The sequence below is a fragment of the Eschrichtius robustus genome, chromosome 17 (genome assembly GCF_028021215.1).
Source record: "Eschrichtius robustus isolate mEscRob2 chromosome 17, mEscRob2.pri, whole genome shotgun sequence".
In the NCBI taxonomy this organism is placed as follows: Eukaryota; Metazoa; Chordata; class Mammalia; order Artiodactyla; family Eschrichtiidae; genus Eschrichtius; species Eschrichtius robustus.
The window spans coordinates 75,885,768-75,901,385 of NC_090840.1; the positions used below are offsets into that span (position 1 = coordinate 75,885,768).

Genomic DNA, 15,618 nt, shown 5'->3' on the forward strand with positions numbered 1-15,618 from the left:
GCGCACCTAGAGCCCGTGCTCTGCAACAAGAGAAGCCACCGCAATAAGAAGCCCGCGCACCGCAACAAAGAGTAGCCCCCGCTCGCCGCAACTAGAGAAAGCCCAGGCGCAGCAACGGAGGCCCAACGCAGCCAAAAAATAAATAAATAAGTAAAAATAAAAACTAAAATAAAATAGGCACAATAACCACCTAACTCACTGCTATTGTCAGGGTTAACTAAAATAATAGATGGAACATGAAATCGCTAATATTCAACCACTTTTTACTCTAAAAACAGCAATTACATACAGCTAAATCTAATAGGTCCGTGGTCTTGGTAAACTCTTAAGTGGTTAAAAAAAAATGTACATTACAGACTATCTTGGGTTTTGAAATTTGAGGTTTTAGTATTCAGACTCGGAAGGCTGTATATCACAGTGGCTGAGAGCTCAGACCCTGGACTCAGAGTCTGAATCCCTTAATTCTCTCATCTGTAAAAAAAATAGGAAAGTAGGGACTTCCCTGGTGGCGCAGTGTTTAAGAATCCGCCTGCCAATGCAGGGGACACGAGTTCCATCCCTGCCCGGGGAAGATCCCACATGCCACGGAGCAGCTAAGCCCGTGCGCCACAACTACTGAGCCTGCACTCTAGAGCCCGCGAGCCACAACTGCTGAAGCCCACGCGCCTAGAGCCCGTGCTCTGCAACGAGAAGCCACTGCAATGAGAAGCCCACGCACTGCAACGAAGAGTAGCCCCAGCTCGCCGCAACTAGAGAAAGCCCGCGTGCAGCAATGAAGACCCAACGCAGCCAAAAATAAATAAATTAATTTTTTAAAATAGGAAAGTAATGGTAATTCTGAAAGTGAATAAGTTATTTCATGTAAAGCACTTAGCGCACTGCCTGGCAAAGGTAAGTGCTCAATAAATAGTAGTCTCTTCTATTGTTATTATTGTTATTATTAATTAACTTGCTACTTTCATTAAGGCAGTATTTGCATAAAGCTGCCCATATTAGCATTATGTATAATAAAAACCAGAAACAAATGAAATTTCCCACGACAGGGAAACAGCACAGTTGGGTTTGAAAGAACTGTCTTTAGAATTAATAAAAACCAATTTAATTAAAATTTAAAAGCTCCTGCTTTGCCACTTAGGGGCCATATAATTTTGAGCAAATCACTTCTTTTCTCTGGATCTGTTTCCTCACTTCGAAAATGAAGGGTCTGCTCTCAATGACTCATAAGCCCTCTCCAGATTTAAAGTTCATATTCCTAAGGTTCTAAATAAATTATAATCCATCAACATCAAGGATAATAAGCAACCCCTAGGTACATAGAAAGATGATAGCAACATGAGAAAATATTTTATGAATTAATAGTCCCAACCTTCTTTAACCCTGTTTTTTTTTTTTTTGTAACAGTGATCACCTCCTAACAGAATTTGTATTATGTTTATTGTGAATATGAAATAAGCGGAAGCACCAGGAGAACAGGGATGTAGGTCTGGTTGGTTCACCAATCTGTCTATCCCCAGCCACTAGAGTGATGCCTGGCACATAGTAGGAGCTCAATTAACATTTGTTGATTGAAAATTTGTGAATATTAAGTTAAAAGAGCAAAGTACAAAAGTATATACATAAAATAGAATGTCATTCATATAAAATATCTACCCTTATGGGGAAACAGCAAATGGGATCAGAGAAGTTAAAACTCAATGACAACACAGTGAGAGCAGGGATGAAAGAATTTTACTTTCCTTCAATGTTTTGAACAATTTTATTTGTTCATTATCATCACTAATTACCTAAAAAGAAGTGAAAAGCAGACGCAGAAACTCGAAAAGTACAGCATCTAAGTTGAAAACCTTATGGGTCAAGTGTTTACCAACCATCATTTTGATTTCCCTCTTTTTGTTCCTTTCTCTCAGGATGAAATTACATCTGCTGGGGTGGAAGTGAGATCAGGAGATCTATGAACAAAACAAGGGCCTTTCACCTGGCAGCAAAGCACAAGACATGCACGCTGGGTGCAGGCAACAGTATGAACACAGACATTTTGCCACCAGCACACAAGCAAAATCATCTCCTGCTCTGTTGGATGCTAAGGCTCTGCAGAGTCTGGAGAAAACTAAAAATCCAACTTGTTTGCCCTTGTTTGGGCCGTTTAATTTAGGAATCACTCTGGCTTTACATAAACTCTTTACCAAAAAATGTATTCTGTGTTGTGAACACTCGTGTTAACTTGGGGCCCGGGGGAGGAAGCATTGTATACGATTACATAATAGTTACTCTATTATTTTAAAACCAAATGGAAGCCTCAGGCAGCAAAGTCAAAAGGAGAGAGAAATCATTTTTGTAAAACTATCTGAATGCAACCATCTCTCCTGATGCATTGTGAGCTAACAATGGTTCTGCTTTTCTCAGAAGCTCATTCAATTATCTGTTGCTTATCTGGACCAGGGAGAGGGGTTTTCCTCCCATTTAGACTTAGTTAAAGAAAAAAAGCAGGCAGGATCCCTCTAATAAAAGCCTGAAATGAAAAGCAATAACTACTCCCAAGGCCCTGCTTATTGTGGAGGAGTCATTAGAGGAAGCTTTGAAGGGTCTTTGTTAATCTATTTTCACTACATCACAAAAAGGAGAGGAAGAAATGTGGGATCCACAGTCTCAAAACACCTTGCTTCCCTCTCCTAGGTGTGCAATTGCCAGCAAGCCACTTAACCTCTCTGAACTTGTTTGTTCACCTGTAACATGGAAATACCTGCTTGACAAGAACATTATAAGAACTGAGAAAACATGTAATGTGCCTAGCCTTCAACAATGTAAACACTCCTTCCTCTGATCGCTGCCAAACTCTCAGGAAGCTCACTAGAATGGGAGCTTTTTAAGAGAAGGGACAATGCCTCACTCATCTTTCTATACCCAGATCCTAAACGCTGCCCCTTAGAGAGAGCAATTGCTTCTTTAACATCTGTTCCATTCCTGTCCCACCAAGCAGCATCCCTCATTCATTCAGACCTCATCTCCAATTCCAGGGGTGGGTCCGGAATGGTCTAAGCCAATCAGTGTTATCCCATTTCCTCTGCCACCGTGATTGGTTGAGAGATAGAGCATGTCCTGAGACGATCCAATCCGAGAGAAGCTCAGAAATTTTGTTCAATGGCTCTGGGGAGAGATGGTAGCTCTTTCTTCCCTGGATGTAAACAAGCAAGCGTGCGTTCTGAGAGGTACCAGCAGCCAGGCCACCACACAGGACAGCTCTCCGCTGTACTTCTTAGAGCACGTGTATTCTACGTGGTGTCTCCTGGTGCTGAACAATACAGAAGCCCTGCTGGCAGCCCTCTCACTATTATGAAGGGAGTCACCAGAGAACAGAGCCAACAGACAGAAGTGCAGAGCCAAGAGAATCACAAAAAGAGGAAGCTGGAGCCCTGATCAAAGTGTGCCTGAAACCTACATTACCTATCCATTTTTTGGTTATGTGAACCATTCAACTGCTTCTACCAATTATCCAATTTGAACTGGGTTTTCTGTCCCTTGCAACTCAAAGCAGCCTAATACACCCTCTTGCAAGGCTGAATGAATCACTGAACGAAGAACTGTGCAGAAACATTATCGCTCTTCCAGTGACTTAACTCAGACTTCAAGTTCCCTAGGAGCAGGAGCCCTCATTGGTCTTGGTCATCCCATATCCCAGCGCCTGACAGAGTTTCTGGACCCTGGTCCTCGATAAATACTTTTGAAAATAAGTGAATGGAATGAAACCAAAGCACCTGGGGCTTCAGAAGCTTCCAGAGCCCCACTCCCCAGATGTGTCTCGACCAGAGGAGCATGAAGAGGAAGCTCGTAGGATTTGGAGCCATCAGACAGGCCTGAGCTCAAGTCAAAACTCCAAATGAACTTCAGCTTCCTCCCCTGTAAGATGAGGATAATAATACCCATCTTCCTGAGCAAGAGGAGCCATGTGAAAGCACTTAGGGGAGGCCATATTCGGGAAATATGTACTTCCCTCCTTCCATTCAGCTAACCCTGCTTCATACTATGGGTTCTGATCCGGAGTTCAGAACATAGAGTCATCATATGTATATGATGGTGGGCCACACCCCAGATCACTCAGCAGAGCCAGCCTTGGGACAGGTAACACACACCCTGAGCCTCCCATCCTTCGACACAAACCCACTCTCTTTAGGAGAGGGGTCTTGGGCAGAAGGCATATATAAAACTAGGTTGTCCAGCTTTCTGGCTATGGTGCTTCCTTTTGGCTTTGCTGGTTGCTTCCTCAAAGGGGTGTGAGACTTGTGCAATTGGCAGTATCCCAGATCTGCACATCCCTAGAGGCTGTTGATTCAACCATTTACAGTGATGCAGAACTCAGCTCAACTGTCAGCTCCAAGAGGGGCAGGAGCCTTGCTTCATTCACTGGGCTACCCCCAGCACCCACAAAACACCCAATGAAATATTTCCTGAGTACATGAATAAAGATGAATGTGTGGATAAACAAAGAGTGATGAAATCAAGATTCTCGAATAGAACTGTAGTAAAACCTTGTTAGTTAGTACACAGACGGCTGGTTATGCAGCAGGTAAATCAAAGACCAGGGAATGAGAGAGGGCTTCTGAGGCTGACAGGTGTGGACCAAATTCTGGTCCTAGAATTCTAGTGACTACTCCTGGGACCTCAGGCAAGTTCCTAAACTCTCTAAGCCAGTTTCTCTCTGACAAACACAACTACCAAGATTAGATAAGAATTTTTAAATGCATCTGTAAAACAGGGAGAAAAGATTGAGAGAATATACATCAAAATATTAATAGCAATTAGCCCTAGGTAGTTAGATTATGGAAGGACTTTTATTTTTCTCTTTTCTTGTGCATTTTTGGATTTTCTATAATGAACATAAATTGGTGGTCTAATAAAAATAAAATGAAAATAAAAGTAGGGTGATGGCAATTAAAGCATCTAGCCTAGAACCTATGACACAAAGTAGGAACCCAGCAAATGTTTCGTCCCCATGAACACCCTTCAGACATTCAGAAACAGCCATCATATGTCTCCTATTTCTTGTTAAGTATCTCAGCTAATTTAATGTCATCCTTACATGACTTGATTTCAAGGCTCTCTTTTATCCTCCTCTCTGCAAAGGCTCCATCTGTTAAAACCTCACTCCGGGTATCTTATAACCAGCTCACAGAATCAGTAGCAGCTCTTGTTTGCTCATTCATCTGTTAATTCATTCACTGGGTAAACACTGATTAAAAACCTACTATATTGGACATCCTTGCTTTTGCCTAACCCCCGTTCACAAACGGTTCCCAGATTTTCTCAGGGAACATCTGCCTTCCCTCATTCTCAGTTCTTGGGCTCTGGGAGGTGCAGACCCGACCCCAGCTTCTTCAGGGGGCGGACATTTGATCCAAGGTGGCCAGTCAGAGCATCTCATTCACCTGGCCACAGGGATTGGTTAGGAACGGGCACCAATCAGGGAAGACCAATCAGAGACATTAACACTTTTGTTGAACTGTTGGATAAGTGGCCTTTTCTCCCCTGCTGCTAGAACTGCTGACAGGTATCTTGCCACCACAATCCAAAAAGAAATAGTAGGCAGTGCTGAGAGATGGAGAAAACCTGTGTAAGCCTTAGCAATACCGTCTAAGCCTCCATGCCTTCAGTTCCATCCCTGGACTTTGCAGCTACATAAACCAGCAAATCCCCTTTCTGTGGAAGCCAGTTCAAGGTGGAGTTCTGTTACGAGGTCAAAAGAATCCTAACTCATGAAATTTGAAGTGCCGTGACATAAGCTGCATGCTGGCTATAAACAGATGAAGCGAGAGGATCCAGGCCATCTTTCTTGGCACTTGGTCTGAGGCGGAGACAGCTACAAACAACTACAATTATTTAAAGCCAGTAGAACTTCCCTGGCAGTCCAGTGGTTAAGCCTCCGCGCTTCCACTGCAGGGGCCATGGGTTCGATCCCTGGTCGAGAAGTTCCGCATGCCGCGTGGTGCAGCCAATAAGTAAATAGGTAAATAATAATAACAACAAAAGGGCATTAAAAAAATAAAGCCAATAAGATAATTGTTTGAACTAAATACTACACAAAGCAATGCTCAGAGCAATGGGAGCACAGGGAGGAGGAGTCAGGGCGGGCCTCCTGCAAGAAACAGCATTTCAACTTCCTCTGTATCTTCATTCAAGCAGTGAAGATAGAATTACCATTTGGGGAAGTCAACACGGTTGATACACAGTCATCTCACAGTAAACTAAAAGCACTACATCCCACACTGCAGGATGGCTAATGATACTTAAAGCACTAAAGGGTGCCCTCTGGATGAGCCCACAAAACAGCAACAGCCGAGAGCAGGGTCAAACAGCCCTCCCTTACAAGAATTTCACCCCAGTGTTACAGATGATGTCACACTCTTAAATAATATTCAGGTCAGGTTTTGTGATTTTGATTCCATGAACTTAAGTTTTCACTCCAGTTTTTCTGCCCGTTTGGATTACTGTTGATCAAATCACAAAAACATTACAGCAGGGGCTTCCCTGGTGGCGCAGTGGTTGAGAATCTGCCTGCCAATGCAGGGGACACGGGTTCGAGCCCTGGTCTGGGAGGATCCCACATGCCGCGGAGCAACTAGGCCCGTGAGCCACAACTACTGAGCCTGCGCTCTAGAGCCCATGAGCCACAACTACTGAGGCCCGTGCTCCTAGAGCCCGTGCTCCACAACGAAGAGTAGCCCCCCCTCTCCACAACTAGAGAAAAGCCCCTGCTCAGCAGCAAAGACCCAATGCAGCCAAAAATAAATAAATTAATTAAATTAATTAAAACAAAAACATCACAACAGCCCTCTCAAGATGAATAACCTATTTACTGAATTTATTACCAAATGATGAGAGAGAGAGAGAGAGAGCAAGCCTCTGGTTCCATAAAACAGGTCATGATGGGCTAGAAACGTGGCTGATTGCTGAAAACAACAAGGGCAACAATGAAAGCACCTCTGGGAACATCTATTTTGCTAAGAAGGGCCCTGAAGGTCCCTCTTTTTAAGTGAACAGAGCCAGTGTCTCTTAGATCTTTGATGATGTGAACTCAACAGGAGAGTTGTGAAGATAAAATAAGTCAGAAAAGGAGGACAGCGCAGGACAAATTCTCCTTGCCTTTGTGGTTTCTAAACACATCAGCGATTCATTTGGTCCAGAAACACAGCTCCAACTTTCCAGGGCAAAGAATCTTAGAGCTGGAAAAATTAACACTGATAGAACACTTCCAGGTGGTCTCCAGAGAGATTCCGGGGATTAATGGCAGGAGGGAGAGAGGCTTGAGATGCCTTGCAGATAACTGGGATTGCTAAGAAGCAGCTTGGTTCCCTTGGTTCCCTGGTCCTTTGTGGACCAGGGTTCGAGCTCTGGTCCACAAAGCACTTTTAAGATTGCTGTTGAATTCCACTTCTTCTCCTTGCGTGCCACATGACTTCCCACAAAGACTTTACCTCGCCTCTTCCTGAAAATGGGATTATTGTTTATCACACACTGACCAGGCCACTACTAGAGTCCAGGAAGAGTCAGACAATGGAGAGACCCACAGCGTATGACAACACGGGCAAGTGCCTGGTCCTTGGCATGTGCTCAATAAGTGCTGGGGATCAGCAACCCCATGGAGACCTGCCAATCTCCCCTAAAAATAAGAGGGGTTTGGGTTGAAAGCTCCCAAAGTGAAGTTTTTGTTAATTAGTTTGTTTTAAACAACAACAAAAATATCATATGCTTATGCTTAAAAAACAAAAAAAAATTTTTTTTTTGGTTGCTCTCTGCGGCGTGTGGGATCTTAGTTCCCCGACCAGGGATCGAACCTGCGCCCTTGGCGGTGAAAGCGCAGAGTCCTAACCACTGGACCGCCAGGGAATTCCGTAAAAATTTTTTTTAAAAAAAGGATATACAGTAAGATATCCTCCATCCACCCCAGACCCACCATTGCCTCAGCTTTTCCTCAAAAGTTAAACAGGGGGGCTTCCCTGGTGGCACAGTGGTTAAGAATCCGCCTGCCAGTGCAGGGGACACGGGTTCAAGCCCTGGTCCGGGAAGATCCCACATGCCACGGAGCATCTAAGCCCATGCGCCACAACTACTGAGCCTGTGCTCTAGAGCCCGCAAGCCACAACTACTGAGCCCACATGCCACAACTACTGAGCCTGCACTCTAGAGCCCGCAAGCCACAACTACTGAACCCACATGCCACAACTACTGAGCCTGCATGCCACAACTACTAAGCCTGCATGCCACAACTACTGAAGCCATGTGCCACAACTACTGAAGCCCACATGCCTAGAGCTCACGCTCTGCAACAAGAGAAGCCACGACAATGAGAAGTCTGCACACCGCAACAAAGACCCAACACAGCCAAAAATAAATTAATTAATTAATTAATAATAAAAAAAGAATGCAACCTGGAATAAATGGATAAAGAAAATGTGATCTATTATATATATATGTATATAATGAACTATTACTCAGCAATAAAAAAGGAGGAAGTCTTGCCATCTGCCACAACATGGATGGATTACGCTAAGTGACATAAGTCAGAGAGAGACAAATACCGTGTTATCTCACTTATATGTGGCCTCTAAAAAACAAACAAACAAAAAAATCCCTAATCATAGATGCAGAGAACAGATTGCTGGTTGCCAGAATTGGGGGTTGGGGAGTGGGAAATATGGGTAAAGGGGGTCAAATGTACAAATTTCCAGTTCTAAAGTACATAAATCATGGGGATGTAACGTACAGTGTGGTGACTATAGTTAATAATACTACAGTCCATATTTGAAAGTTGCTAAGAGAGTAGATCTGCAAAGTCCTCAGCACAAGAAAAAAAAATGTCGTAACTATGTATGGTGATGCATATTAACTAGACTTACTGTGGTGATCATTTCACATTATATCCAAATAGGGAATCATTATGTTGTACGCCTGAAGCTAATATAGTGTTATATGTCAACTATAAGGAACACCTCAATTAAAAAAAAAAAGAATGGGGACTTCCCTGGTGGCGCAGTGGTTAAGAATCTGTCTGCCAGTGCAGGGGACACGGGTTCAATCCCTGGTCCGGGAAGATCCCACATGCCACGGAGCAACTAAGCCCGTACGCCACAACTACTGAGCCTGAGCACCTACAGCCCATGCTCCGCAACAACAGAAGCCACCACAATGAGAAGCCCACGCACCACAAGGAAGAGTAGCCCCTGCTCACTGCAACTAGAGAAAGCCCACACGCAGCAACGAAGACCCAACGCAGCCAAAAATAAAATAAATAAATTTACATATATTAAAAAAAAGAATGCATCCTGGAGATGATTCCTTCTTGGTATATACGACCTACTACTTTAAACGGTGGCCCAGTATTCTCCTGTAAGGATACACCATAATCCCTTCGATCAATTCTCTCCTGACATACATTTATTTCAGTTGCTTCCAGGGTCTTGCTACTTCAAACAATGCTGCAATGAACATACATTACACACATCTTCACACACACGTGTAACTACAGGAAAGATGAGATTTATAAGATAAAACCCTTGAAGTGGAATTGCGGGGTCAAAGAGTACTTGCACTTAAAATGTTGGCAGATGGTGCTGAATGGCCTTCAAAGAGCTTGGGCTCACTTTCATTCTCACCAACAGTGTCATAAGGATGCCAGTCTCTCCACACACATTCACAAAATCTTTTCTTGTTTTTTAAATTCAAGGGAAGAAAGTGGGGGCAGAGCTCCACTCTTGTCCCACTGTCTCTTCCTGCCCCTGTGATATTACACAGGATACTACTACTTCCTGAAAATTCTGCCCCTTGGATGCACAACCCAGAGATCAGAGCTTAAAACAGAATGAACGTCAGACCCACTGGTGTGCTGAGCTGGCTCAGGCTGGCTCAAAAGAGCCAACTATGCACATCTCTTCCCAAGGCCATGTTCACTGACATTATGTCGGTAGCTTGAACTTGGTCGTGGTGGAAGTATTTATATCATAGAAATCGGTAAATGCTACAGTCAGGGCTTCTTTTCTTTCCCCCAGAAAGACCTTTGTCAAACATCAGCCCATCAATTCATACTATAGTGGAAACTGAGGCTCTGCTACCTTTCTTTGAATATTTCTGCCCTCAATAGGGTCACAAGTTCTTGGAACCTAAGGACTGGAGGAGATCTGAAGGGACAGATAATTATTCTGTCTTCTATTGATGCCTCTCCCCTAGTCCCTGTGCTGAGACCTAAGTAGTACCCTCTCCTTCTCTCCTCCATGCCTCTCTACCATATTCCCATCTCTTTATCACTTAGTGCTTATTCTTGATGATTTTCTACAGTGTAGTAATTGCAAACACAGACTCTAGGCTACACTAGACAACCGGGGGTCAAATCCCAGCTCCATCATTACCAGCTCTGTGACTTTGGGCAAGTGGCTTGAACTACTACACCTTAGTTTCTTCATCTGTAAAATACAGATGATAATGATAATGCCTTCCTTATAATTTTGTTCTGAAGATTAAATGAGTTAATGCAAGGACACAGAACAGTGTCTGGCACATACTAAGGACTTATCAAACGTAAACTGTTATTATTGTCTTCCAGTTCACTGATTATCTCTTTTACTATGTCTAGTCTGTCAGCTAACCCTTTTTGTTAGATTTTAATTTCAATGACTATTTTTCATTGCCATGTGGTAGCTTTTCAAATCAACCTATTCTTTTTCCATCTTTCATCACATTTTTGAATAATCTTCAGTCTTTAATCATTTGAAAATATACTGGCTTGGGACTTCCCAAGCACAGTGGTTAAGAATCTGCCTGCCAATGCAGGGGATACAGGTTCGATCCCTGGTCTGGGAAGATCCCACAGGCCACAGAGCAACTAAACCCGTGTGCCGCAACTACTGAGCCTGCACTCTAGAGCCCGTGAGCCACAGCTACTGAGCCCGCATGCCACAACTCCTGAAGCCCGTGCACCTAGAGCCCGTGCTCTGCAACAAGAGAAGCCACCAAAATGAGAAGCCCGTGCACCACAACGAAGAGTAGCCCCCGCTCACCGCAACTAGAGAAAGCCTGCGCTCAGCAACGAAGACCGAACGTAGCCAAAAATAAATACATTTTTAAAATAATAGTTAAAATGAAAAAATGATACTTTAAAATATATATATATACTATCTTATAGTCTCTTTTAGATGGTTCTATTACCTTCAACTCAAAGTCATTCATTTCCTGAATAGTCCATATGATTTAATTGTGAACTCATCCTAGGGTTCTTTCTGTAGGAGTCCTGTTAGGTCTGGGTAGTTGAAGTATCCTTGTGGAGTGATTGTGTGCTTGTGCTAGGGATTCCCACAGTAGGCAGCCAGTTTTTATGTTAATTTCTCAGCTTGAGGAGTTCTCATATCTTATGACAATAACAATATAGATTTCACAACCACATACGGTACAGTCCCAGGTTTTTCATTTCTTGCTGGTGACTTTTTTCCACTCAAAACAAGCTTCCTCTCTGTTTCTCCAGACAGTGGAGTTTTTCTAGCCCCTTTTCATGAAGACGTGTAATGTTTAACGCTCCTGGGTACTCAAGTCCACCTTGGATCCAGGTCTCATTTCTAGACCCACTGTGGTCTTAAAACCTTAACTCCCAGACTCTACAGCCTCCATCTGGGTGCAAAAGCCCCGTAAGCTGTCATGCTTTCAGCTCACATAACCATTTGGCTTAGATTTTTCTCTTCATTTTTGACACTTGTGGACTTCCCTTTCTGATGAGCTCCCCTAGATATAGTTGTTGTATTTCAGTCAACTCTGTGTTCCTATCAGAAAGGAGTCACACAAGTCAGTCCGCCATGTCGCCAAAAGTGTTCCAGGTCACCAAGTCTAATACACCCACTTACCCATGCTGGAGTTCTGTCCACGTCACAACTGCCTCTTACTCAAGGGTTAGCCTCTAAAGTCTACTTGTAATATGAAAATGGAAGGGCATCAGAATTCCCCTTGAAAATCCCATAACAAAGCCTCATCATGGAGACGGACAAACCATCTCTCATTAAGTGCAACACAGCCAGTTTTTTCTTCAGCACTGGATTGGGTTTCTTAGGTTGAGCACAAGAAGGAATAGCCAGCTTGGATTTCGGGGCCATGTTGTATGATAATTAAAATCTATAAATATGAGAAACACACTCGGTAGCACAAGATGCTCACCCGTTAAAAAGCCATCGGAACAAAGACCAACAGAAGAACAGCAGACCTGTGTCTCCCATTCAGCTCACTCCAAGAGAGATGCCTGCTTGGTGGAAAGACAGGGTCACCCACGCTATTGAAAGTGTGATTTTTACCTCTATTTTGTTTTTGTTTGTTTGTCTTAATTTATTTATTTATTTTATTTTTGGCTGTGTTGGGTTTTCATTGCTATGCGCTGGCTTCCTCTAGCTGCGGCGAGCGGGGGCTACTCTTGGTTGCGGTGCACGGGCTTCTCATTGCTGTGGCTTCTCTTGTTGCAGAGCACAGGCTCTAGGTGCGCAGGCTCAGTAGTTGTGGCTCGCGGGCTCTAGAGTGCAAACTCAGTAGCTGTGGCGCATGGGCTTAGTTGCTCCGCAGCATGTGGGATCTTCCAGGACCAGGGCTTGAACCCGTGTCCCCTGCATTGGCAGGCAGATTCTTAACTACTGTGTCACCAGGGAAGCCCTCTATTTTGTTTCTGTGGAGCAAGTATATATGGATCTGGATAGGATAGAAGCAGGAACCTATGCTATGATAGACATGATCTGACTTCTATAAGTCAGGATAGTGGCTATCTCCAGGGGCAGTACTAACAGCAAAGGGGCATGAGGGAACTTATGTGATGGGAATACCGTTTATCCTGATCTGAGTGGCGGCTCAGTGAGTGTAACATGTTAAAAATTCATCAAGATGTATGATTAAGATGTGTGCATTCTATGGGTATGACTGAATCATTCTGCTGTACACCTGTAACTAACACATCATTGTTAATCGACTATACTCCAAAATAAAATTAAAATTTTTAAAAAAGATGTGCATTATGCAGTCTGTAAGTCATACCTTAACTAAAATAAAAGTTAAAGGCATGCAGGAGAGACTGCTGGATAACATTCTGCCAGTTCTGTCTCCGCTCTATGGCTAAGCCTCTCCAGAGACTGGACAGTCAAATAGAGGGGAGTGAGGGTACCAGGAAGCTTAGGGAAAGGGCAGAAAAGGGAAGTGCCCTTTCGGGGGTAGAGGGCACCCAGGCTCACAGAGGTGGTTTTCTGTGAGGGGCCTTACAAGAGCAGCAGGTTTACAGTGGTTAAGAGCACTAGTTCTCGAGCCAGACTGCTGCATGGGAATACTGAATCGACCCCTGCAATGGACTGTTTGTGCCCCCCCCCCACCAGTATTCACATGTTGGAACCTAACCCCCCATATGATGGTATCTGGAAGTGGGGCCTTTGGGAAGTGATTAATTAGGTCATGAGGACGCAGCCCTCATGGATGGGATTAGTACCCTTATAAAAGAGACCTCAGAAAGCTCTCTTGCCCCTTTCACCATGTGAAGTTATAACACAAAGAACCAGGAAGTGGGCCTCACCAGACACCGAATGTGCCAGCACCTTGATCTTGGATTTCCCAGCCTCCAGAACTGTGAGAATTAAATTTCTGTTGTATATATGCCACCCAGTCTATGGTACTCTGTTACAGCAGCTTGAACGGACTAAGACAACCCCTTACCAGTGGAATGAACATGGGCAAGGTTACTTCTCTTCTTTGAACCTCAACTTTCTAGGGCTGTTGTGAAGCTTAAGATAATTCAAATGAAGCTCTTAGTTCTGAAGCCAGGTGGTCAAATCCAGCTCTGTTACTTACCAACTTGGTAACCTTGAACGAATTACTCAAACTCCAGGCCTCAGTTTCTTCTCCTGTAAAACAGAGTTATAGCAAGGATTAAGCAAGTCACAAGTTTCCAGCACACAAAAAAGCCTCCAGTAAATCCTAACCACTGTTGTTTTTTCCTGTACCAGGAATAACAACCCAGTATAGCATTTCTATCCAATAGCATTTCAATCCAAATAACATTTCTCCCGACCATTATAGTTTACAGAGCATGTTTCACAAACGTTTTTCTCATTTAACGTTCAAAATAGTCTTGTGTATTACAAATAAAGAAATGAAGATTCAAAAAAAAAAAGAAGGAAATGGAGATTCAGAGATGTTAAGTAACTTGCTGAAGGTTGCACAGCAAGTAAAGAGCAAACCCAAATCAAACTCCTCTGATGAAGGCACAGTTTGGCTGGACTGCATTGTCCCAGGGACATAGAAGGCAGGGCCTGGCTGTCCTTTCAGACTCAGGATTCTAAGATAAAGGATGCTGGAACTCTGGGGTACCTCAGCAAGTCTTGGTCTCAGCAAAACACCCAGCTCAACTTGAGTTTGAACTGGTCTTAGTCATTCTACCCCTGAATCGCTTCCTGCTTTAGGTTTCTACACTGCAGAGAAAGGAAAACAAACATGTACATTACACCATCCTTGTCACCCTCAAAATCTCTTACAGTGACAAATACCTATGAATCAAAGGGAGCCTTCATAAAACCATAGTTAAACAATATCCCATTCGAACCCATTCACCAGCATTTAGTGTGAAGATAGGAGCAAGATCTGCAGTGTCTAGACGCTCTTATTATTGCCTGGAAGAATGCCCTCTTCTGGCCTTAATTTTGATTAAATCTTCAGCTGCCTTAGTGTTTTCTCTTTGCTTTTCATCGGGGGCTGAGACTACCGGAAGCCACTTAACCAGCCTCACTTTATCCACAAAAGGTTTGGGGGCCCTTCCTAATTGTCGTGGGAGAACATTATCAGCCGATCATGTCAACCACTCCTGCTACTTTGCCAGCAATCCTCTTGTTCACCAGTACAGGTTTTCTTTCCGTTGTTGCCTGAGTGTGGTTTAAAATTCTCTTTCAAAGAAAAATCACAAAACTGCCCAGTGGCCAAAGAAAAAGGGGATTTCACTTAAGAACCATTTAAACATACTCACAAGCTAAGACCTCACGTGTGTTCACACACTCCACACCCTGCGTGTATGCGCGTGCGCACAACACACAACACACACGCGTACACAGATGCCCGGAGACATGATGACAGTTCTGACTCCACTCGCTATGTCTTGCAGCTACATAAAGGACTTTTTTTTCTTTCTTTCTGATTCTTTGACCAGATTTACAAAACAGAAAACAGGACAAGCTGCTGTTTACTTGGGAAAAATTTTAAGGTCCTGGGTGAAAGTCCTAGAAATTGGAAAAAAGCATACTAACTCTCACAAAACTTTTTTTTTTTTTAAAGAACTATTTTTACTTTATTTTATTTTATTTTTTTGGCTGTGCTGGGTCTCTGTTGCTGCACACGGGCTTTTCTCTGGTTGCAGCGAGCGGGGGCTACTCTTTGTTGTGGTGCACGGGCTTCTCATTGCAGTGGCTTCTCTTGTTGTGAAGCACGGGCTCTAGATGTGCGGCTTCAGTAGTTGTGGCACGTGGGCTCAGTACTTGTGGTTCACGGGATCTAGAGCACAGGCTCAGTAGTTGTGGCGCACGGGCTTAGTTGCTCCACGGCATGTGGGATCTTCTCGGACCAGGGCTGGAACCCGTG

General features: G+C 43.7%; 1 protein-coding gene across 2 annotated transcripts in view; it reads right to left on the minus strand.

The window, feature by feature from the left end:
- Window positions 1–15,618, minus strand: part of CYRIB (CYFIP related Rac1 interactor B) — a 147,040-nt gene that overhangs the window by 95,221 nt on the left and 36,201 nt on the right. For both annotated transcript variants that reach the window (XM_068526018.1, XM_068526019.1), the window contains exon 2: window positions 13,843–13,895. The gene's annotated coding sequence lies outside the window, so the exon portion shown is untranslated. The remainder of the gene's footprint in view (window positions 1–13,842; window positions 13,896–15,618) is intronic.